The sequence below is a fragment of the Lynx canadensis genome, chromosome C2 (genome assembly GCF_007474595.2).
Source record: "Lynx canadensis isolate LIC74 chromosome C2, mLynCan4.pri.v2, whole genome shotgun sequence".
In the NCBI taxonomy this organism is placed as follows: Eukaryota; Metazoa; Chordata; class Mammalia; order Carnivora; family Felidae; genus Lynx; species Lynx canadensis.
In genome coordinates this window covers 26,432,668-26,456,308 of record NC_044311.2, presented here as the reverse complement: position 1 = coordinate 26,456,308, position 23,641 = coordinate 26,432,668, and the positions used below count along the sequence as shown (strand labels likewise).

At 40.8% G+C, this 23,641-nt stretch overlaps 1 pseudogene; it reads left to right on the top strand.

Annotated features, from left to right (window-relative positions):
* The first annotated feature begins 8,584 nt into the window (after positions 1-8,584).
* The window catches only part of LOC115522809, a 31,488-nt pseudogene continuing 16,431 nt past the window's right edge, over positions 8,585-23,641 (top strand).

Below are 23,641 nucleotides of genomic sequence, written 5' to 3'. Positions count from 1 at the left end.
TCATTAAATCATCTTTAATTATTAAATTACAACATTTCATTATGTTATCTCCCTCTTTCCAATTTTTTTTCTTGCCTTATTGCAATGGTAAAAAGGAAGTATACAAAGTTAACTTCATTCTCTCATTTTTTTCTACAACCTGACCCATCCCCATTAAGGAGATTAAATGGGTGCCAGAAAGGTAAGGTCTACAGAAACTGTGTGCTAACTGAGCATATGCTCTTAGACAAAGGCTTAATAATTCTAAGCCTCAACTTCCTTGTCAATGAAGTGGTAATAAACACACATAAACACACACACACACACACACACACACACACACATATTTTTTACCTCTCAGGATTATTGTAAGATTTAAATATAGCCATTTATGTAAACTGCTTCAAGACCTAGACAGAGATATCATTACCAACACAATTTCACACCCAGAGCACTTCTATTTCAGGGGCCTGTCTGCTTGACTTGAACATCCTCAAGCCATCCAGTTGCCTAGAAACACGATCACATTTTCTCTACCACTTTGTACTCCCCAATGCACACACATCTACGCCCCACTATCCACCACAACCACTGCCATTTTCCAATCTCCAAAGAACTGTTCTTGTCCTGTATCCATGTTTGGTAAACTTCTAGCTGCCTATTCATTACCTCATCTTCCCTCTTTATCCATAGAACCTCTATACTGATGGTTAGGGCAATGTGCTTAGCTATAAAAACACATTTCCAAACCTCCTTTGTAGCTAATGTTAGCTAGTGAAATATACACTGAAGGTGCTTGAACCAGCAGAAGAGTAGGTCTTTTTGCATGATGATTATACCCATATGACTGATAAAGAAACAGAGGCTCAGAGTGGTGGTACAGCTTGTCCCAAAACTTGCAGTCTCTCTGACTGCCAAGATGATATTCCTTCCACTGAACTACATTGTCTTTATAAAGTTCTCATCCCGGGGCGCCTGGGTGGCGCAGTCGGTTAAGCGTCCGACTTTAGCCAGGTCACGATCTTGCAGTCTGTGAGTTCGAGCCCCGCGTCGGGCTCTGGGCTGATGGCTCAGAGCCTGGAACCTGTTTCCGATTCTGTGTCTCCCTCTCTCTCTGCCCCTCCCTCGTTCATGCTCTGTCTCTCTCTGTCCCAAAAATAAATAAAAACGTTGAAAAAAAAAAAAAATAAAGTTCTCATCCCACTATTCTGGTCTCTTCATGTCCTTTATTATCTTCCAAAAATTAGTTAACCATGCTAAGGAAGAAGGCTCAAAGTGTCACTTGGGTCCATCAAAGAAAGCAGAAATTTTTTTTTTAATTTTTAATGTTTTTATCTTATTTTTGAGACAGAGAGAGACAGAGCATGAGCAGGGGAGGGGCAGAGAGAGAGGGAGACACAGAATCTGAAGCAGGCTCCAGGCTCCGAGCTGTCAGCACAGAGCCTGACGCAGGGCTCAAACTCACAGACTGTGAGATCATGACCTGAGCTGAAGTCGGACGCCCAACCGACTGAGCCACCCAGGTGCCCCAGAAAGCAGAATTTTACAGTTGCTTTTCAGAGACCAAGTCTTGAATTACGGTATGCCCCCAAAACATGGCTTGAAGGATTAGAATTTGAGCAGGTCAAGAGAATCTAGAGCAGGACCACAGGACACTGGTGATTGACAACAGTGACAAAAATGCTGGCAACTGCCGTGCCCCACCAGCTAGTCCTTCCTCATAAGGTAGGCACGCATCTCATTTGTATCCTAGGTCCCAGCTTTGCCCAGCGCCTATCACCTCCTCTGCACCTGCTCAGAGAGGTCCTGGATCTGAGATCCTAGGAGATTGGCAGGGGGATCCGTAAAGCAAACAGCAATGCCATGAAAAGTATACATCTCAAGTCCCATCCCCCACTCTCAGAGCTACAGGGTTCTGGATAAATGCTCCAGGGTTAAAAATTATTCTTTTAGAAGGTGAGTTGAACTTGAAGAAGGGAAATAACAACATAAAATATGACAAAAATAAGACCTATGTTGCAAACCTTACAATCCATTATAAAAGGATGCTGAGTATACGCTCTTTGAATTCTTATGAGCAAGCACTGTATGTAGTCATGATTCGGGATAAGGAATATTTACAATGGCAAGCTTAGTTTTCACAGGCACATGACATTCCTAGCAGTAACTTGTAATTTTAACGGACATTTCCAAAGTTGTTTTCAAAACAGAAGTGAGCCTTTGAAATCTGTGAGGAAGCTTCTGAGATGTTTTAACTTAAAACATGCATACATAATTAACTATGATCATTGTATTAAGTATTTCTCTACTTTAACATATTAATAAGAATTCAATATTGTAACCATACGGCAAGTAGGGAACTCTGGGGAGACATTTTGGAATAATGCTGGCAAGTACCACATCAAAAGCATACATCCTGCATCCACCCATTGAAAAGAAGGGAAAACCGAGAAATATCCACAGAGATTTTCTCCAGAGTCTCAGAACGACTCAGTAGATTTAGACCTAATATTTAAATTAAGCCACCAAAGGAGAATAAAAAAACACAACTAACAGCAAACCATTCATAAAACCTTCTTCATCAACTATTTCATGAGTAAGGATCTCAGCAGTGATGAAGAGCCCAGCTGCCTTATCTGCAAGAACGGTTCAGAACCTTGGACATCAGGGAACAGTATAATTTGGGTCACAATGGCATCCATAATTGTTTCCAAGGGGCTTTCCCATAGCAACCGATTTCTTCTCAGAGTTTGTATAAGGTAGCTAGCTCTGGTATTGGACTCATCAGAGATGATAAATTGTCTTTCTCACTGACTCCTAAAAAAAATCTCAGGATCCCGGGGTGCCTGGATGGCTCGGTCAGTTAAGTATCCAACTCTTGATTTTGGCTCAGGTCATGATCTCACTGAGATTGAGCCCCATGTCAATTTCTGTCAATTTCTGCTCTGCCAGCCCAGAGCCTGCTTGGGATTCTCTCCTCTCCCTCTGCCAGTCCTCCCGTTTGTGTGCATGCTCTCTCTCAAAATAAATAAACATTGAAAGAGAAATCTCAGGATCCCTATATATTCTACTTATAAAATGTATCAAGTAGACTTCAATAGGAACATCAAAAAATATGTCTTGCCAATGTGAGCTTTTCTTAAGAACTCATAAAATAAACACATATCTTTAGAATATCTAATCTGGCATTCTGGGTTAAAAACAATTAACAAAAATTAACTTCAGAAGGAGCACTTAAATACCCAAACCCAAAATAAATGTGGAGGGAAGCACTACACCAATGACAAAGATCTTGGTTAAAGGAAAAATATACCAACAGTTTGAAGATTTTAAAAGTACAAAACTCCCTCCTTCACTTTGAAAGAACCTTGCTTGGAACCTTGCACATAGTAGAAACTCAGTAACATTTCTTACAGCCCTGAGCGGCTGTTTTGAGGAAATCAAAGATCACAGTTCACAGTTTGACACGGAATAGCAATTCCCACAAACCAAGAGTGTTTCAAAGTTCTTACTGTGCCTTTATATATCCCAGCACCTAATGCCTCATGGTTTATCCTCCATGCACCCCTTTCGGTTTACCTGGGGGGTTCCTGCATGGAGTGAGGGGCCCAAATCTTAGACTAAATGACCTCCAAGTCAGGGGGGGAGCAAACGTTAGCTGCATCAGACTCTCCTGGAGGGCTTGAGAAAAGACACATTCCTGGGCCCCATACCTAGAGGTTCTGGTTCAGCAAGTCTGGCTTGGAGCACATGAAGTTGCATCTCTAAAAAGGCCCCCGGGGACGGAGATGCTGCTGGTCCTTGGTCCTTTCCAATTCTAAAAACCTAGCCTTCAAGAGCCTCGTCTCCCACCGTTTGAGAGATTCCTTCAAGTCCGGGATTTTAGGTGCAAAATCACCAGAAGGGGACAATCCCACCCACGCCGACGTACCTGCGCTCTCCTCCCGCCCACCTCGGGCCGCAAGCCCCCACGCACGTCACACTCACCGAACTTCCCGGGGTCTGGGGCCCCTCAGAACCCCAGAGACCAACCCCAGCTCTGCAGAGGGCCGTGGGGCGCCCGCTGCGGGCCGGAGGGAGCTCGCGGGAAGCCCGGGTCCGCGCTGGGCCGCAGCAGGTGGTACCGAGCGAGCGAGCGCCGCCAGCCCCGCAGGCCCTTTAAAGCCGCCGCTGACCCCTGACCTTGGCCTGGCTCCCCTGCGCGCTGGGGCTTTTAACGGCTCTCGGGTTTTCTCCTGAGTGTCCAGAGGAACTCCAGCTGTGTGTTGGCTTAGCAGCGATTCCGGAGAAGCCAAGGGCTGCCAAAAGAACTTAAGAAGTTCCTGAGAAACCGAGGGCAGCCTTTATCTGCGGCCACTGAGCTGAGGTCACTGCTGCTGCTTGGGCTGAGGGCTTACTAATTGGCTCCAACGGTTTGCTCACTTGGTGGTGGCTTCAGAGCCCACCTGCAGAGAAGCAGAGGAAATTCCCAAAGAAGGTCGAATTCCCAAAGAGAAGGAGTACCTATGCTAAGGGTAGCAGTTCTCTCCAGGAGCTTCCAGGAAGGGCAAGGCTGGGAGGTGGAGAAGGAACAAAAATGAAGATGCGATTTAGCACATAGATCACACCGAAGAACTTGGAAAGCACTGCCTGTTCTTAGATGAACCGCTTGTTGGTTTGTTTGTTCCCTTGTTTTCCGTGGGCAGGTACTCATAGCTGAGATTTTATATGCTCACACGTTCCCAGCCTGTGCGCTTGAATTCAGTCTATGGGAGCCCCGCTTCAGCCTGCCAGCCTTTTCAGGCTGTTGATGAAGAGACACGCTGAAATTACTCACACGGATGAGAGTTTACGAAAAAGCCAAGAGGACACAAGAGAGATGTGAGCTCCCCCTCACTGGGCATGGACCTCTGAAGGCACAGGGCGCCTTGATTCCAGGACGGCTTCCGACGTCCATTAGGAACTTTCCAAGCATTTCTCAGAAAGGATGGGGTTGGAAGGATGGAGAGAAGGAAGTTGAATGAAGGCACTCACGACTTTTCCCTTTTATTATCTTTTTTTTAAAACAAAGGGAACACAAATATGAGTAAACTAACAACTTGTTTTTTTTTAATTATCAAAGTCGGGGGTGGGGGATAGTTTTCCTCAGAAGACGGTGTATTTGCTCGAGGCCAAAGTTGTCCTGGACTTCTGGAATCCACTTAGTATAGTCGGGATTACAGGGTATTTGAAATCCTAGACTTGAACACAGTTCTATTCAATTTGGGGAGGAGGCTTCAGCCAGGACCACAGGGGTCTGCTCCCTTGACTCCTCTCTCCTGAGGTGTGTGTGTGTGTGTGTGTGTGTGTGTGTGTGCTGGGGGATGGGGAGGGTGCTGTGAGTAGTCACTGTTCCTGGCACCACCCACCAGGTCTGTCCTGACTGTCAGACCAGCCTCAACAGCCCTCCAATGACTATAATGAGAACCAACATGACCCAACAAAGCAGAATGTTTGGAGGCGATGGGAGGCTGTGCTCTTTGTACGCTGCCACGTAGCCTTGTTTCTAGAACATAATCAGGAAAAGCACTCCAGGTTCCATAGAATGGTTTCCCTGGTTGAGATGCACTCCCCACCCACCCCAAGACCCACCCTCTAATATCAGTGAGTCTCAGATTCTGTTCAGACTGTCATGGGGAATATGCCCTTGGCCGTCAGAGTGAATCCCAGACAGTGACACTGAGGGCTGGCTGCAAGCTCCAAAAGCCGGCGTCTTGGGGACAAATTACAGCGGACGCTTTGCTGGAGCTGTATCCATACACCTCCAGGGGGCAAGGATTTATTAATTGAGCCTCCCTCCTCAACCCAGAGTAAAATCCCAAGGGAGGAAAGGAGGACATTTCACTTCAGGAGAAGGGTGGGGCCCTTTCTTCACAGTGAGCGAAGAAGTATTCAAATAGCATTGGAGTCAAAAGGAGGTTGGCTTTCTTAAGTAGGGTTTCTGGAAGGTATCCTTGTAGGGATGTTTTTACTTACAAATACAATTCCAGTTTAGTTTCCACGACCACAATATGATACAAAAGGGGCTTTGGGGATCTACAACCTGTTCCACAGAATTCAACACGTCCCTTTCCTTTCTTTTGCTTGTAAAATTTAAACAAGCCTTTTCCCTAGAGAAATTATAATGCAAAATTTGTCTTCTATTAAGAATTACATTTCTCCTACTAAGGATGCGTTAATCTCCTTTAATTTGTTTCACAAAGTAGCAGTTTAAGCTGAACGTTTGAAGGAATTCAGGCACTAAAATCCCCAAGTTTCAATTTCTTAACACAGAAAATAGCCTAATTGGACTTCTATTACATGTATCTGACTTTGGCTTCACCGGCCGTTTTCTCTAGAAAAGGAAAAGTTATCGAATAAAAGAAAAGAAATCCAAAGTTTCAAAATTGTGGAAAGAGTATTAAATGTTTTGGAGAATGTAGTTTCTAAGTGTGGTGTCTGTCCTATCAAATGGGGCCCCCAAATGTGGGCGGAAAATGGCGCAGGCAGTAAAAGAATTCACCAGAGGCGGAATAAAGGAGATAGTAGTTTACTGAACATACCGCAAAGGAATGGTGAGCAGGACAGCAAAAGAGAGGCTGGCTGTCTGCAAGCAAGTGGTGGGTGGGAGCTGTTTTTAAAGGGGGAAGGTGAGGAGGTATGGGGACCTATGGAATTTTCTCTTTTTTGGTAACTATTCCTGGTTGTAAGTAGCCAGTCGGTTAGTTAGACCTATGCATACTTTGAGGTGGGTCACTGGGACCTATTTGTATCAGCCAGGGGGGCGCTGTGGGCGCTTGCCACATTCCATTGCTGAATCCTGTTGCCTAAAAGCAGCCTCTACAGAGAATTCTCCACTAGTTATATTTGCTTTTCGTTAACCCAACCTCTACAGTCTGGGATTTCTGCAACTGTTTTAAATAACGAGATAACATCACCATTAGCAATATCAAATTGCATTCTAGTCTGCATTCCTTAGTTCCCACTGAGAAATACTGGTGGCATTTCCAAACACGTGAAACCAGTATGACCAGAAATATGCAGGATGATTTTGGATGGGAGATTATTTAAATGAACATGATTGACTTTCTCCTTGATACACTCATTATTATTAAGAGATAGGGGGGAAAAACCACATTCCTTTCACCAAGCGACACTTGGTGTTACTCTCCCATGCCTGCATACAGGTAGATAGAAAAATTAATAAAGAAAATGCAATATCGATAACTAAGCCAACATGCTTTCCTGAGTGAGTCCTTCTTGCGCTGTTTCCCAAGTAACTTCAATTCAAAATAATCCATATGCTATTGTGGCACATTTTGGGGTGGCCTGCCCTGCTCTTACAGTGAGAAGAAGTCTAAAGCCTCAAAGTACAAGTTCCCTTGACCTATCCCGCCAGGATAATAATTATGAGGCTTTCTAAATAGTCCAAAGCTGATTTGAGTTTTGTTTCTCCACCTTGATTTCAAAGGTTATAAAAATACGCCAAAATATCTTCGTGAAAATCCTGTTGAACAAGAGTAACGATTTTATTATGTATTTCCAAGCTATTATGGGAAACACGTGCTCTCCCTGTTCATGCAACATCGCGTGAACCATAACATGAGTTTTGATAGTGACGTGACTTAAACTGGCAGAGATCATTGTGTTTGCCACACAACAATGTCATAAGAATTCCATGCAATGCTGTATTTGTGTGTCTTCACATCATGGCTGAGAGCTTAATCTCAACGCTCACTAATAGAGGTCTTGATAGCAAAGCATTCCTCCGTGAGAAAGAACATGAATATTTTAGACATGGCAGAATTCTAGGCTGACATCTTTCTTGCCCTCGCCTGAAGTGGGCAGGGCACAAAGTTAGTGAAAGAGGAGCTGTAAGGATCAAGGACAGACAGGGCCCTGCAGGAAGTGGGAGTGCACATATACCCCAAACCCAGTGGAGTTGCAGATGACCCCAAATAAGAAAGGACACAAGCACCGTAGATGCTTTCTCGTTACTCGTAATGCAAACACTGGGTAGCAGGCAAGCCCTGTCACTCACTGGAGGCTGTGCCCACCTGTCTTCAGCTACCATGGAGGAGAAAGCAGTGTTTGCTTTTTGCATATGTGTATACAAACACACACACACACACACACACACACACAATGCACATCTATCTATCTATCTATATACACATATATATACACACACACATATACGTTATATGTATTACTTTGGCCTGAGAGGAATAATAGTAGAAGAAAGGAGGCGGGTTGAAACATAGAAAATACAGCCTGATGATTATGGATTTCTGCTCTTGATTTAACATGGGCAAGCAGGAGAATTTTTGCTTTAAGAGTTTCACAGTCTGTCAGGTTCTCAAAGGCCAATGAAATCATGAGCCCCAGGTATTTGGCATAAAAGTCAGCGGCATCAAGGAAGGTGTTAAGGCACAGCCCAACAACATACTGATGTGGCTGCCATCTGTCTTTGACGTTCCATAACCTGCACTTTGTATCCTTTAAGGCTTCCTTTCTCCTTTGATACCTCGGCCACCATATTCACCCCCATGCTGTAGAAGCTCAGAGCTGTGGACCTCCAGTAAAGAGTCGAGGGACCTCCCGGAGGATGAAGTGTGCCTCCCCAGCAGTCCAGCTGTCTCTCTTTACAAGTGCTCCTGAGGTATGACGCATGCAAGGAAGAGCCAAAAGGATGGGTAGCAAGCTGGGCTGCAGTTGAGCCTGGAGCTACGGGCCAATGTCACGTTTCCAGATTGGAGTCTGAACTTCCTGGGCTGCTTAACAATCCTACAATAACAGAAACCGGCTTTTAAACTCACCTCTTGAAAAACCTCAATGGCTTCCTGTGAAATTGTGATTCATAATAAGAAGTATATATTTGGTATTCATCCCCCATTCCTGGCACAGAGCTCCTAAGACCCTGGGAGTTTCCCGAGACAAGAACAGTAAAGGCATCTTGTTATGTTAATGAGCACTTAGGTGAGCCTTGGATAGGGTCTGGTTGCCATGGGAACCAACCCAGTGATGAGATGATTGGAACTTTCAGTCCCCATCCCCACTCTAATTTCCAAGGAAGGGACAGAAGCTGGAGATGGAATCAGTCACCAACAGTCCGTGATTTAATCAAATGTGCCAGGACGCCCGGGTGACTCAGTTAAGTGTCTGACCCTGGATCTTGGCTCAGGACACCAATCTCACAATCTCACAGTTGGTGAGCTCGAGCCCCACCTCTGTTGGGCTCTGCGCTGACTGCATGGGTTCTCTCTCTCCCCTTTTCTCTGCTCCTGCCCCACTCGTGCTCACTCTCACTGTCTCTCTCTCTCTCTCTCTCTCTCTCTAAGTAAATAAATAAACATTTAAAAGAAAAATCAAATGTGTCTATGTAATGAAGACTGCATAAAAACCCAAAGGACAGGGTTCAGAGGGCTCCTGGTTTGGTGAACATGTGGAGATTGGGGAGAGTGGCACGCTTGGAGAGAGCATGGAATCTCTGTGCCCCTTACTTCACCCTGTGTGTCTCTTCCATATGGCCTGGCTCTTCCTGAGTTGTTTCCTTTCATAATAAACCAGTCATCTAGCAAGTAAAACATTTCTTTCAGTTCCCTGAGCTGCTCTAGCGAATTAATTGAACCTGAGGAGAGGGTCGTGGGACCTTTAAATTTGTAGCTGGTTGGTTCGGTAACAACTTAGGCTTGCAGTTGACATCTGAAGGGGACAGGGGACAGTCTCATAAGACTGAGTCTTCAACTCGTGGCATCTGACTCTGGCTCTGGATAGATAGTGTCAGGACTGAGTTAAATTCCCAGACACCCTGCTGGTGCCTGAGAATTGCTTGGTGTTGTGCGGAAAGCCCCCCAAAACCTAACACACACATTGGAATTGGGCCCAGGAACCTATAAGACTACCCAGCACCCACAGGGTGGAGTTAAATTAGAGTCAGGTATAAAAGTTCTTTAGGAGCCTAGGTGCAGTCCACTTTTCTAACTTACATCAAAATCTAGGCTATATTGCTACTCCCCACAAACATGCCATCCCATACCTTCATACTTCTGCAAGTGTCGTTCCCATCTGCCTGCCCAGGAAATGTCTAGTGATCCTTAAAGACTTATTCAGATGTTACCTCCTCTATGAAGTCCCTTCCCCGTACTCTCCTCCACTCAGTGTCAGTTCCGGTCTCTGCAACAATCTATACAGATATGGAAACACACAAACAAAGATCGTAGCATCATGATTCTAACAGTTAACTTCCATGTCGGTACGGGACATCTATTGTTTTGGATATCCTCTCCTGCGACACATTTACTCTACACATAGGATTTATTCTACGCGTATGCCATTGTTTCAGAGCCAATGAAAGGCCAATGAAATTATGAGCCCCCTACCTACCTCCCTAGCTATAGTTCTTGGTCTGGGGATCTTGGGTTCAGAGAATCTGTGTTTCCATTCCTCAGCAGATAAATGTGAGTCTGAGGCTGATGGAAGCTACATTCCAGTTATGGTGAAAGAAGACTGTCTGAAGGTTAGAGGTGGCCTTCAGAGCAGGAGGGAGAAATTCCTGTGGTATTAGAGCTCTAGGCTTCTGTCATCTTTAAGACTTTATCCTTCCCACAAGATGTGCACACTCGCCAGGAAATAGCTCTTCTTGGCCTAGTTAGTTGTGTTTCTCTCAATAAAAGAAGCCTGGCTAATGTAATGACTATCCATCTACTGAAATACATAAACTCTCTCTTTTAAATGAAACTATCTCTTACTCCTCTTAGACCCTGTTTCTGAAAAATAAGCTCCAATACTCACTGCTGCTACCTTGAGCATTGTGATTCCCCATTGTTTCTGCCTGGCCCTAGAAAGAGAAGAACCCCAGGCATTTACCCCCAAAACACTCGGCTAATCACCGTGTCGTTTGTCCCTGGAACTTTTGCCGCTTATGGCTTTTACTCTTTCTCTCTCTCAGCATGGACACTCTTGATCTACTTGTGTCTTTCACAGTAATGTTTTACCACAAATGGACTGGGCTGTAGATTTCCTCCTTAACCTTGGAATACCTAATTTCCATCTTTAGGAAAATTCTCACAGCTTCTGGTCCTTCAAGAGTTTCTGTTTCTATTTGCAAGTGTATGTATTTACTGACTGGTTTATTTGTTTATTTTTCTATCACGTCCAGGGCTTTTGCATAAAAGATTGAGCAGCACAAGCTCATCCCACCATCTTAAAATGGCGTCCGTTATATGAATCCCATAACTGCTACTTACACCCTTGAAAATATCTTGAGTTTTTATTATTATTGCTGCCTCACAAATAAACACTGGTCTGGATGGCAAGAATCTAAAGAAGCAAATATAGACCTAAGGAAAATCAAGTATAAGATTTAAAAGAAATGCCAAATGCTCTGGATCCTTTTATGCTCATTTTACTTTTTTTTCTTTTCTTCTCATTTACTTGGTAAACTTATTCCCTTTCTGATTGAGTAACTCAGCTCTATGTTTACATATCTGAATTCTTAATTATTGCTGAACTGCCAGACGTAAGCATGCCAAGCACAGCATGATAATCCTGTAAACATGTCTCTGAAGAATAATGAGAAGTTTCAAGCCCTCGTTTAATTCCACTGGATATATTCAATCACCAAGTCATACATGGGCAGGATGTCCTGAGGTCATGCTCACTATAATTATCCCAGCTGCATGCATCTGAAATTTCTGAGCCGTGCCGCATTAGTTCCCTAAAAAGAAAACAACATAACTGATTGAGGCAAGAAATAGTTAGGAGGTAACATGTGTACAAGTGGTTGAATCTTGGTGTTCTGACTATAACATAAGTCTATATGATGTCTTCAGCCCAATGATTAGGATGCTTTTGTTGTTACTGCTGTGGTGAGAAACATTTTTACAGGAGGATTCCAAATGCTTCCCAAATTTCTGTGTAAAAAATATGATACAAATGAAATTTACACTTATACCACATGAAATTCCTACGACTATAACCTATATCCCCACCCAAGAAACTTGGGAGAGAAATTATAAATAGGAACAAAATGTTAATAGTCAAGGTCAGGGTTAAGATTTTATACTTCCAAACAAGTAAAGTCCTCTTGAGTTTCATTTCCAACAGCCCAAGGAGACAATTCTGGAACACTGTTTCAGTATTGACCAGAAAGCAGAAATCTTTGTGGGGCAGCTACATCTCACTTTGACCACCACTCCTAAAAAACAAGAGGGGCTACTTAAAGAAAGTGATGCCTGACCCCGCTCCTATAGTAACCATACAGTGAGAAACTCAAGGGCATTATGACTGTGCCCATAACATCTCTTCAGTGGAAAGCCACATATTAGAAAAATCTCATTCATTCATGTTTATGAAAGGTTCAATAATGAGATAACTTGCTTTCTTGCCACACTGTGCTTCCAGTGTTCAGGAATCTTCCGATTTCTAATCAGTAAGATAATAGAGTAAGTTAATTCATGAATCAAGACAAATCAGCGTTGTATCTAAACCCTCCTAACTGAATAAACAGGATATTTTAGAAGCACTCAGAAAACCTCCATTGCCTGTGAATTTTCCCTAAACTAGTGTCAGAAACTTCAGTGACTATGATTCCTGAAAATATCAATATCCCTTCCCCGAACTTCTTGTTATCTGTGAGAATAAATATATTTTCAATTAGCCAGGTAGGTCTGAGTTTTCTATGATTTTCTGCTAACACCCTAACTGAAACAATTATTTTGCTTCTGGCTTTACCTAAATTGTTGCATTCTCCTGAGTTGTTATGTGGTATTAAGTTCTGTTGACCTCACCATGGAAAGTTTCCGCCTTTGTCTTTGGGAGACCATATCTTCTAGGTGTTATTTCCACATGTTGTGACATTTCTCTCATTATATTTCCTCCTTTAGTATTCTACTTGTGGCCATATTAAACAGGTTAATCCCTGATCTTCTGCTCTCCCTGCATGCTTTTGTATTCTCATGGCTTGATCCCTCAACTCGGAGCATGAGAACTCCGTAACCACAACCCAGGACTCTGCTCAGTATTAGTACCACATCTCCCACTGTCTGTTGGATAGTTCTGTCCGGATGTTCCATGACATTGGCAAATCCACAAACAAGCTTACAATCTTTTCCCAAAGCCCAGCAACGCCATCAGGAGCTACCAGTATTCTCCCAGACTCAAACATTAAAGTATTTTTTATGGATCCCTAGAAAGATAAATAGCCATCAAGCATCTATGACTATAAGAACTCATTCAGACTGTCTGTCATTCCATTTTGACTGCCCTCCTGCTCCCACCCACATAGTTACTACTAGAGTGGCAATAATTATTCGAGAAGATCTGCCTCCTGTCCACTGTTCATTGGTCCAGAGATAGAAACTGGCCCAACCTATGTTCTCAATCGTGGTTCATCCATGGGAAATAGAAACTTGGATCACTCCCTTTCTGGATGCTTAGATTGAAATTTGGGATCTGGGAGCTGTCAGTGACCAGATTTTCTATGTATGCATGGGAGAAGTTGAGGAATCCTGACTAAAGATAGAAAGGAACAATAAGCAAACAGAGAGAGGGGAGCAGAAATGAGAAGTGGAGAAAATACATGATGCAGTTCAAAATTTGATCCCGGTTGTCTCTGAGACTGAGCTCCGGTCCTGATGCTGGGTCTACAAAATATCTCCAAATTCCAACAGTGAAAGCTCTCTTATCATAAGTTAGTCCAAACTGAGTTTTAGTTACCCACAATGAAAAAGACATACTTTCTAGAAGACTTCTCAATTTTTCTTTAACACAGGGGTTATTTTATTTCTATCCTCTAAACCTCTACTTTGGGTTCTCATCCCCCAAACCTCTACAACAGTCGGTTCTTAACTAGGTTCCCTGTCCCCAGTATATTTCCTGATTAATATGTCCTACGGTCCAATTCAAAGTTAACTTTGTAAAATATTTCTTTGCATATGCCTTCGTCTTTCTCAGTAATCATCCATTGATCCCTATTGCTTATGCGTTTCCATACAACTCAGTGTTTACTAGTGCTTTGCATAAGTAGCTATGCAAAGTCTTTGACAATATAGCCCATACTACTTTCAAACTTCTTCCACTTTTTATAAATGTGGATCATCTAGTTCAGTTAACCTTGTCTTATTTTTTTCCCTGAACGTGCTAGGAAGAATTTGATAACTGTACCTTCACTTACATTGTTTTCCCTGCCTGAAAGCCTGTTTTATGAATTCTGTTCCATTCCACTTTTTTATGAATATCTTTTCTCTGATGTAGAATTCAGATCATACCTCTCTAGGAAGACCTTCTCTGGAGTGGTAGAGTGCAATATGTGTTCATGATTTTTTTTTCCTTCTACAACTTTGCCAAGTTCACTGTGAAAGAAATATATTTTCCCACTCTATTTATTTTGGACTTTGCCTTGTGACATATATTGGCCCATGGAATATGAGCAAATATGATGGTGCTTGTTCTAAGTTAAACTTTTAAGCGTTTAACCAGCCCTCTTGGAGATTCAAATCTTTGCCATGAGAAGAGTATAATTAAGGTAGCCAAATGAAAATCCATTGAGCAGGTATGACTGAATCAAAGCCTGAAATCCAGCCCAATCCAGGTGAGTCTAGCCAAGATCCACCAGTTTGAGTTTGACGTTTATTAACAAAAACTGACCATTTACTGTTTTGAGCCACTGAGATTGTGGGGGGTGCTTGTTATACAGCACTATCACAGATACTAATCTAACAGAGATGTTGGGTGAATTCTTTCTTTGAACTTCTAGAACATTGATTGTCTTTATTACCGGTTTGGATTTAGAAAATGCCTTATTTTTGGCATCTTTTGATGTTTGTGATAGTCACTAATATTTATCAAGTATATTTTTTGCGTGAGGCACAGCAGATAATTTAAATATTTTATATCACTTATAGAAAAATATAGAAAGTAGGCATGAGTATTCCCATAAACTGATGTGGATTAAAAGACTGAGTAAATTTCACCAAACCACACAGGTGGTTAATGGAAGAAGCAGGATTCAAATGCAGGGCTGTATAGATCCAAAATCCATGTTCTGTGTGTCTTTTCCACTTGGAAGCTTTTGCCAGATTGCCAAGAAGAGTAAAAACCATTAGTTGTAGCTCCTCAATTTCATCCAACCAAGAAAGACCACAAAAAGTGCAGTGAACTTGCAACCTTGTTAAATAAATGAGTCCATTTGTCCAATGTATAGATGAGGAAACTGGAACTCATAGGGGCAGGACTGCTCTGTTAGCAAGTTCACTACTCCTTCTATGTCTGCCATAAGGCAACTGTAAGCCAGTCATTTTCTGCCTCACTCAACTTTTGATTCTTTCAAAAAGAAAGTGAAGTACGTTCATCCATGTGTTTTAGACCTCAATCTCTGCCAACAACGTACGCCCAATAGGAACTAGCAAAGAGCCTGGTCCTCTGAAATTGCTCAGCACTTGCGTGTTCAATCGCGGGAAGAAAAGGACAGAATTCTGCTCCCTGGTGAGTGGGGGGATCCCCTAGGAGTCACACTGAGTGACATGCCTACCATAGACAGTGAGATTTTAATATTTCCAATCTTTTATTAGCCTTCTCATCCACTAGCAGAGTGGGACCATGTTTTTGTTTCCATTTCATAAAACACACATTTTATGGGAGAAGGGAGTTACGTTCACTCATATTTGAGCAAACATTTCATGAACACCCTTTCTTTCCAAAGACTGGTGAAAGATTTTCTTTAATGGAAGAATCATCAAATTATATTATTAGAGAGGGATATGTACTGCCCATGATGCCCCATCGTTCCTGGAAATTGTTTAAGGCCACCACATTATTGACAATTACCTTGCTGATGATGGATCCCATAGAGCACAGCAATTCTCTACAAGGAGACTCTACCATTGCTTCTCTTGGGGAAAAACAATTATTTTCAGTCTTTATCTCAATCAGTCAAGTAGACTTAGATCTTTTTCCGGAATAGTGTTTTTGTTCAAACTAACAGCACAAGCCACAGAGTAGTAACTCAGGTGGGCATCAAAGAACAAGCTCTCTCATTAAGAAAATTTTCAATACAAAAAGTTTTACATGTAGCAGTGGGACTAAGAACAATTTTCTTTCAGGTCTGCAGCACACAAACGAGCTTATTCTCATGGCCTCTGTCTTCCATCAGCAGAAAAACCTCAGATTTAGAGTTTATTTTAGTGCAGAATGAAATTATTTGTAGGATGTGAAACAGACAAAATGTAGTTTATGAGCCTTTCTCTCTCTCTCTCCTTCAGCCCACGAATCCTTACTGGGGTAACACAGCTTCTGGATACAGAAGGATACAGAAATGGATAAGTAAAACTTTCATCAACACAGGCCTGAAAAAGTAAAAAAAAAAGAAAAAAAGATTTGATAAGATCCATCAGTTGTTTTTGATAAAACCTCTAATTAAAACTGGAATATGAGTAAACTTCTAAGCATAATAGAGTGTTTATCAAGAGCAAATAACAAATCTCTCAATAAATGGTGAAAAATTAGAACTTGTAGTCAGAAAAAAAGTAGAAGAATGTCTTCTTCCCACCACAGGAACACATAAGTGATTTGTGAATATTTTCTCTCAAGCTATTTCTTGTCTTTCATCCTCTAACAGCACCTTTCAAAGAACAGAGGTTCTTCATTTTGACAAAATCTAGTTGATCAAATTCTTTTACGGATTGTGTTTATGGTATTCTGTCTAAGAAATCTTTACCTAACCTAAGGTCACTAAGATTTTTCTCCTATTTTCTTCTAGAAGTATTATAATTTTTAGGTTTTACACTTAAGTCTATGATTTATTTTTCATTAATTATTGTGTATCATGTAAAGTATGGATTAATAAATTTACTTTTCCATATGGACATCCAAATATTCCAGCCCAATTTGTTGAAAAGACTATTCTTTCTCATAAGAATTACCTTTTACTGAAACTGGACCACTTTCTTATATCATACACAAAAGTAAACTCAAAATGGATGAAAAACCTAAATGTGAGACAGGAAACTATCAAGACCTGAGAGGAGAAAACAAGCAACAACCCTTTGACCTCTGCCTCAGCAATTTCTTGCTCAACACATCTCCAAAGGCAAGGGAAATAAAAGCAAAAATGAACTATTGGGACCTAATCAAGATAAAAACTTCTGCACAGCAAAGGAAATAATCAACAAAACTAAAAGGCATCTGATGGAATGGGAGAAGATATTTGCAAATGACATATCGGATGAAGGGTTAGTATCCAAAATTTATAAAGAACTCACCAAACTCAACACCTGAAAAACAAATAATCCAGTGGAGAAATGGGCAGAAGACATGAGTAGACAACTTTTCCAAAGACATCTAGATGGCCAACAGACACATGAAAAGATGCTCAACGTCACTCATCATAAGGGAACTACAAATCAAAACCACATTGAGATGCCACCTCACACAGGTCAGAGTGGCTAAAATTAACAGTTCAGGAAACAACAGGTGTTGGAGACGGTGTAGAGAAATGGGAACCCTCTTGCACTGTTGGTGGGAATGCAAATTGGTGCAGCCACTCTGGAAAACAGTGCAGAGGCTCCTCAAAAATTAAAAATAGACCTACCCTATGACCCAGCAATAGCATTACTAGGAATTTATCCAAAGGATACAGGAGTGCTGATTCATAGGGGCACATGTAACCCAGTGTTTATAGCAGCACTTTCAACAATAGCCAAATTATGGAAAGAGCTCAAATGTCCATCAACTGATGAATGGATAAAGAAGATGTGGTTTATATATACAATGGAATACTACTTGGCAATGAGAAAGAATGAAGTCCTGCCATTTGCAACAACATGGATGGAACTGGAGGGTGTTATGCTAAGTGAAATTAGTCAGTCAGAGAAAGACAAATATCATATGTTTACACTCGTATGTGGAACTTGAGAAACTTAACAGAAGACCATGGTGAAAGGGAAGAGGAAAAAATAGTTTCAAACAGAGAGGGAGGCAAACCATAAAAGATCTTAAATGCAGAGAACAAACTGAGGGTTGATGGGGGAGGAGTGGGGGAGAGGGGAAAATGGGTGATGGGCATTGAAGAGGGCACTTGTTGGGATGAGCACTGGGTGTTGTATGGAAGTGATGAATCATGGGAATCTACCCCTGAAACCAAGAGCACACTGTGTATGCTGTATGTTAGCTAACTTGGCAATAAATTAAATTAAATGAATAAATAAATAAATAAAAGAATTACCTTTCCACTTTTCTCAGAATCGATTATATATATGTTGGTTTATTTCTGGATTCTTTATTCTGTTTCATTGATTTATTTGTGTGTCTTTATGCCAATACCACATTGTCTTGATAGTTGTAGTTTCGTAAGAAGTCTAAAATCAGAAAGTGTGAGTCTGTCAGCTTTATTCCTTTTTTATTATTTTTATTTTTTTAATTTTTTTAACGTTTATTCATTTTTGAGAGACAGAGCGTGAGCACGAGATAGGCAGAGAGAGAGGGAGACACAGAATCTGAAGCAGGTTCCAGGCTCTGAGCTGTCAGCACAGAGCCTGATGTGGGGCTTGAACTCATGAATGGTGAGATCGTGATCTGAGCTGAAATCAGACGCTTAACCGACTGAGCCACCCAGGAGCCCCCTGTCAGTTTTATTCTTTACAAACTTGCTTTGGCTATTCTAGATGGAATTCTGTTAAATCTATAAATCAATTTGGAGAGAATTGACATCTTAAAAAAAGAATGAACCTTTTAATCTGTTAACAGTTATCTCAACATTTATTTAGATATTTAATTTCTCTTAGCATACCTGTAGACCTCAGCATACAGGTCTTGCATTATCTTTTGTGAACTTTATGCCTAAGTAGTTCATAGATTTGAAACTACTGTAAATTGTATATTTTAAATCCAATTTCCACGTGTTATTTGAGGTATAGTTTATTAAAGTATAAATAACATGAAATAAAATTCACAAAATTCACATGTACATTTCAATTAGTTTTAAAAATAAGTAGTTGTGTAATCATCAACAAGATAGAATATTACCATCACCACCAAAATTCTGTCATGTCACTTGGCAATCCCCTACACTTATCTCAGGTTCCTGGCAACCACTGATATTTTTCTATCATTATACTTCCTAGAATACCATGTAAATGGAATTGGATAGGATGAGCCTTCTATATCTGGTTTATTTTACTGACTTTTAGAGTTCATTAATATTGTTGGTGTATAAGTATTTTGTTCCATTATATCTAAATAGTATTCCACATAAATACACCATGATTATTTATTCATTGCCATGTTAATGGATGTGTGAGTTGTTCCCAGTTTTGCATTATGAGGAATAAAGCTGAGGTGAACATCCATGTACAAGTCTTCGTATGGACATATACTTTCTTTTCTTTTGGGTAAACGCCAAAGACTGGCTAATGGGAGTCCAGTTATTTTATCAGAGAAAAGTTAATATGAAAAATTGTTAACGAGGCCACTGAAAAGGCAAAAAGTGACTACCATGAGACTTCCCTTCCTGGCACATGTAAGGATATTAGAAGTCTCTGCTTTAGGGGCACCTGGGTGGCTCAGTCGGTTGAGCGTCTGACTGCGGCTCAGGTCATGATCCCACAGCTCATGAGTTCGAGCCCCGTGTTGGGCTCTGTGCTGACAGCTCAGAGCCTGGAGCCTGCTTCAGATTCTGTGTCTCCCTCTTTCTCTGCCCCTGACCCACTTGCATTCTGTCTCTGTGTCTCTCAAAACTAAATAAACATTAAAAAAAAAAAACAACCCAAAAAACAGAAGTCTCTGCTTTATCCTAACAAGTGAAAAACATAAAAGATGGAAAAAGTCACATTCCCTTCCAGGATCCACAAGAGACGAGGACACATGGCAAACTGCCCCCAAGATTAGAGAAACAGATAGGTGAATTCATGGAGTCACGGCTTACCAAAGCAGAGACTCATGAGTGGAAATACCCAGGAAATAGGTGCCAGGGTAGGAAAGACTAATTTGTCACTGATGAATTGTTGGAGTCTCAGTATGAACAACTCAGAGTTAAAAACTCCAGAAGGACCTGTCACAGGTGGGGCCCCACAATATTGTGAGATTTACCTCCAGGAACTTGAAATGTTCTCACAGTAAATATTGAAGAAAAATGCCCTCAACTTCTGGCATGTGGAGGAGGAAAGAAATAATCTTATAATATGCCAGAGCACTCTTTTTCTTAAGCACTGTTTTTCTTTTTTTTTTTTTAATTTTTTTTTAACATTTATTTATTTTTGAGACAGAGAGAGAGAGAGAGAGCATGAACAGGGGAGAGTCAGAGAAAGAGGGAGACACAGAATCTGAAACAGGCTCCAGGCTCTGAGTTGTCAGCACAGAGCCCAACGTGGGGCACGAACCCACGGACTGCGAGATCGTGACCTGAGCCGAAGTCACCTAACCGACTGAGCCACCCAGGCGCCCCAAGCACTGTTTTTCTTAAAAAAAACAGAACACTTTTTTTGTTTGTTTGTTTGTTTGTTTGTTTGTTTTAACAAGGCCTGCCTTATAGGAGAAAGTAGTCAGCCAGAACCTAACCTGCTGGGGTGTTATCAGAGGCTAACTGACCTTGGAGAAGCAAATACCCAATTCCAGTCCACTCTAGCAATCCTGACCCACCTAAAAGAAGAGAAAAAACTGAGAAGCACTTGTGAAGTTCACAGTCCAGAGGCATAAGTTCACTTAAAAAATTGAGACCTAAATGGGGCGCCTGGGTGACTCAGTTGGTTAAGTGTCCAACTTCAGCTCAGGTAATGATCTCATGGGTTCGTGAGTTCGAGTCCAGCGTCGGGCTCTGTGCTGACAGCTCAGAGCCTGGACCCCCTTTCGGATTCTGTGTCTCCCTCTCTCTCTTCCCCTCCCCTGTTCATGCTCTGTCTCTGTCTCTCAAAAAGTGAATAAATGTTAAAAAGTATATATTTAAAAAAATTGAGACCTAATCATAGGACTATAGAAGGCTTCTCCTTGCCCCACACCTCACCACCCCATTACAAAAGACCTATTTACAGCAGCTCCTTTTGCCCACGATATCATGTCTGACCACCAAGAAAAAATTACCAGGCATACCAAAAGGCAAAAAACACAGTTTGGTGAGTCAGAGAAAGCATCTGAACTGGACATGTCAGGAATGTTAGAATTATCAGATGAAGAATTTAAAATAATTATAATTCATATGCTAAGGGCATATTCCAATATTATAATATGGTGGTGTGTTAATCACTTAACTCTAGTATAAATGGTATATGATAGAAATATTAAAAATAACTATAGTTCCAATAATTTGTTACTGGATATACAATATAAAAAATGTAGATTGTAACATCAAAAACAAAATGGGGCACCTGGGTGGCTCAGTCGGTTAAGCATCTGACTTTGGCTCAGGTCGTGATCTCATGGTCCGTGAGTTCGAGCCCCGCATCGGGCTCTGTGCTGACAGCTCAGAGCCTGGAGCCTGCTTCAGATTCTGTGTTTCCCTCTCTCTCTGACCCTCCCCCATTCATGCTCTGTCTCTCTCTGTTTCAAAAATAAATAAACGTTAAAAAAATTTAAAAAAACAAACAAAAACAAAATGAGGTGTGGAGACTAAAAGGGGAGAGTTTATGTATGCAATCATAGTTAAGTTGTTATCAGTATAAAATACACTGTAATATCTATAAGATATTGTATGTAAGCCTCATGGCAACCACAGAGCAAAAATCCACAATAGATAAAGGATAAAGAGAGGAGATTCAAAGCATGCCACTACAGAAAATCATCAAAGGAAGAAAACAAGAGAAGAAGAAAGGAACAAAAAAAAAAAAAAAAAAAAAAAAAGAACCAGAAAATAGTAAGATGGTAAGTTCTTACCTATTGATAATTGTTTTAAATGTAAATAGATTAGGGGTGACTGGGTGACTCAGTTGGTTGAACATCGGACCCTTGATTTCAGCTCAGGACATGATCCCAAGGTCATGGGATCAAATGCTGAGCATGGAACCTGCTTGAGATTTTCTCTCTCTCTCCCTCTGTCCTCTCCCTCATTCATGCGTGCTCTATACACAAACAAACAAACAAATGTAAATGATTAAATTCTCCAACCAGAAGACATAGCGTAGCTGAATGGATTAAAAAAAAATTTTAAAAGCCCAAGCCTATATGCTACATACAAGAGACTCACCTCAACTTTAAGGATACCTATAGGTTCAAAGTGAGAGTGCAGAAAGGTATTCTACACAAAAGGAAATCAAAAGAGAACAGAGTTAACTATAGTTATATGAGTCAAATTAGATTATAAGCAAAAATTGTAACAGGAGACAAAGAAGGTAATATCAAATAATAAAGGAGTTAATTCATCAAGAGGATATAACAATTGTAAATACACATGCACCCAATGTTAGAACACCTACATATATTAAGCAAATATCAACTGAAAGATCTTAAAGGAAAGGGTAGACAACAATACATTAGTAGAGGACTTCAATACCCCACGTTTGATAATAAATAGATCATTAAGACAGACAATCAAGAAGGAAACATGAGACTTGAACTGCACATTAGACCAAATGGAATTAACACATATGTAGAACATTCCACCCAAAAGCAGCAAAATACACATGAAAGACTTGCCAGAATAGACCATATGTTATTTCATAAAACAAATCTTAGCAAATTTTAAAAGACTGACATTATACCAGGTATCTTTTCTGACCACAAAGGTATGAAACTAGAAGTCAATAACAGGAGAAAAATGGGAAAATTCGCAAATATGTAGAAATTAAACAGCATAGTCTCGGACACACAACAGGTTAAAGAAGAATTTGAAAGAGAAATTAAAAATCTCTTGAAACAAACAAAAAGGAAGTACAATATACCAAAACATCTGAGATGCAGTAAAGGCAGTTCTAAAAGGGAATTTTATAGCAATAAATACCACATAGGGAAAAAAGATATATGTATATATACTTGAAAAACCTTAATGTTTGAGAGAAGAAAAACCTTAATGTTATACCTCATGGAAAAAGAAGAATAAACTAAGGCCAGAGTTAGCAGAAGGAAGAAGATAACAAAGATTAGAACATAAATAAATAGAGAGTGGGAAAAAAATAGATAAGATCAACATAACTAAGCATTGGATTTTTAAAAAGATAAACAAAATTAACAAATCTTTAGCTAGACTTTCCCACTAAAAAGAGGATTCATAAATAAAATTATAAATGAAAGAAGAGATATTACCACAGAAATATAAAGGATGATAAGGGATTACATGAACATTAGAGAACTGATATGAACTATGAATTATAAACCAACAGGTTGGACAGCCCAGATGAAAAGGATTAATTCCTAGAGACATACAAGCTGATAAGGCTGAATCATTAAGAAATAGGAAATTTGAACAGACCAATAGTGAATAAAGAGATTGAGTCAAAAACTTCACAACTCAGAAAAGCTCAAAAAAGCTGCCTTCATGAGGGAACTTGACCAAATATTTAAAGAAGAATTAATGACAATCCTTCTCAAACTCTTCCAAAAAGTGGAAAATGGAAAACTCCAAAACTCACTTTAAAAGACCAGAATTACCCTCATACAAAAGCCAGATGAGGGCACTACAAGAAAAGAAAACTACAGGCCAATTTCTCTGATGAATACAGATGCAAAAATTCTCAACCAAATG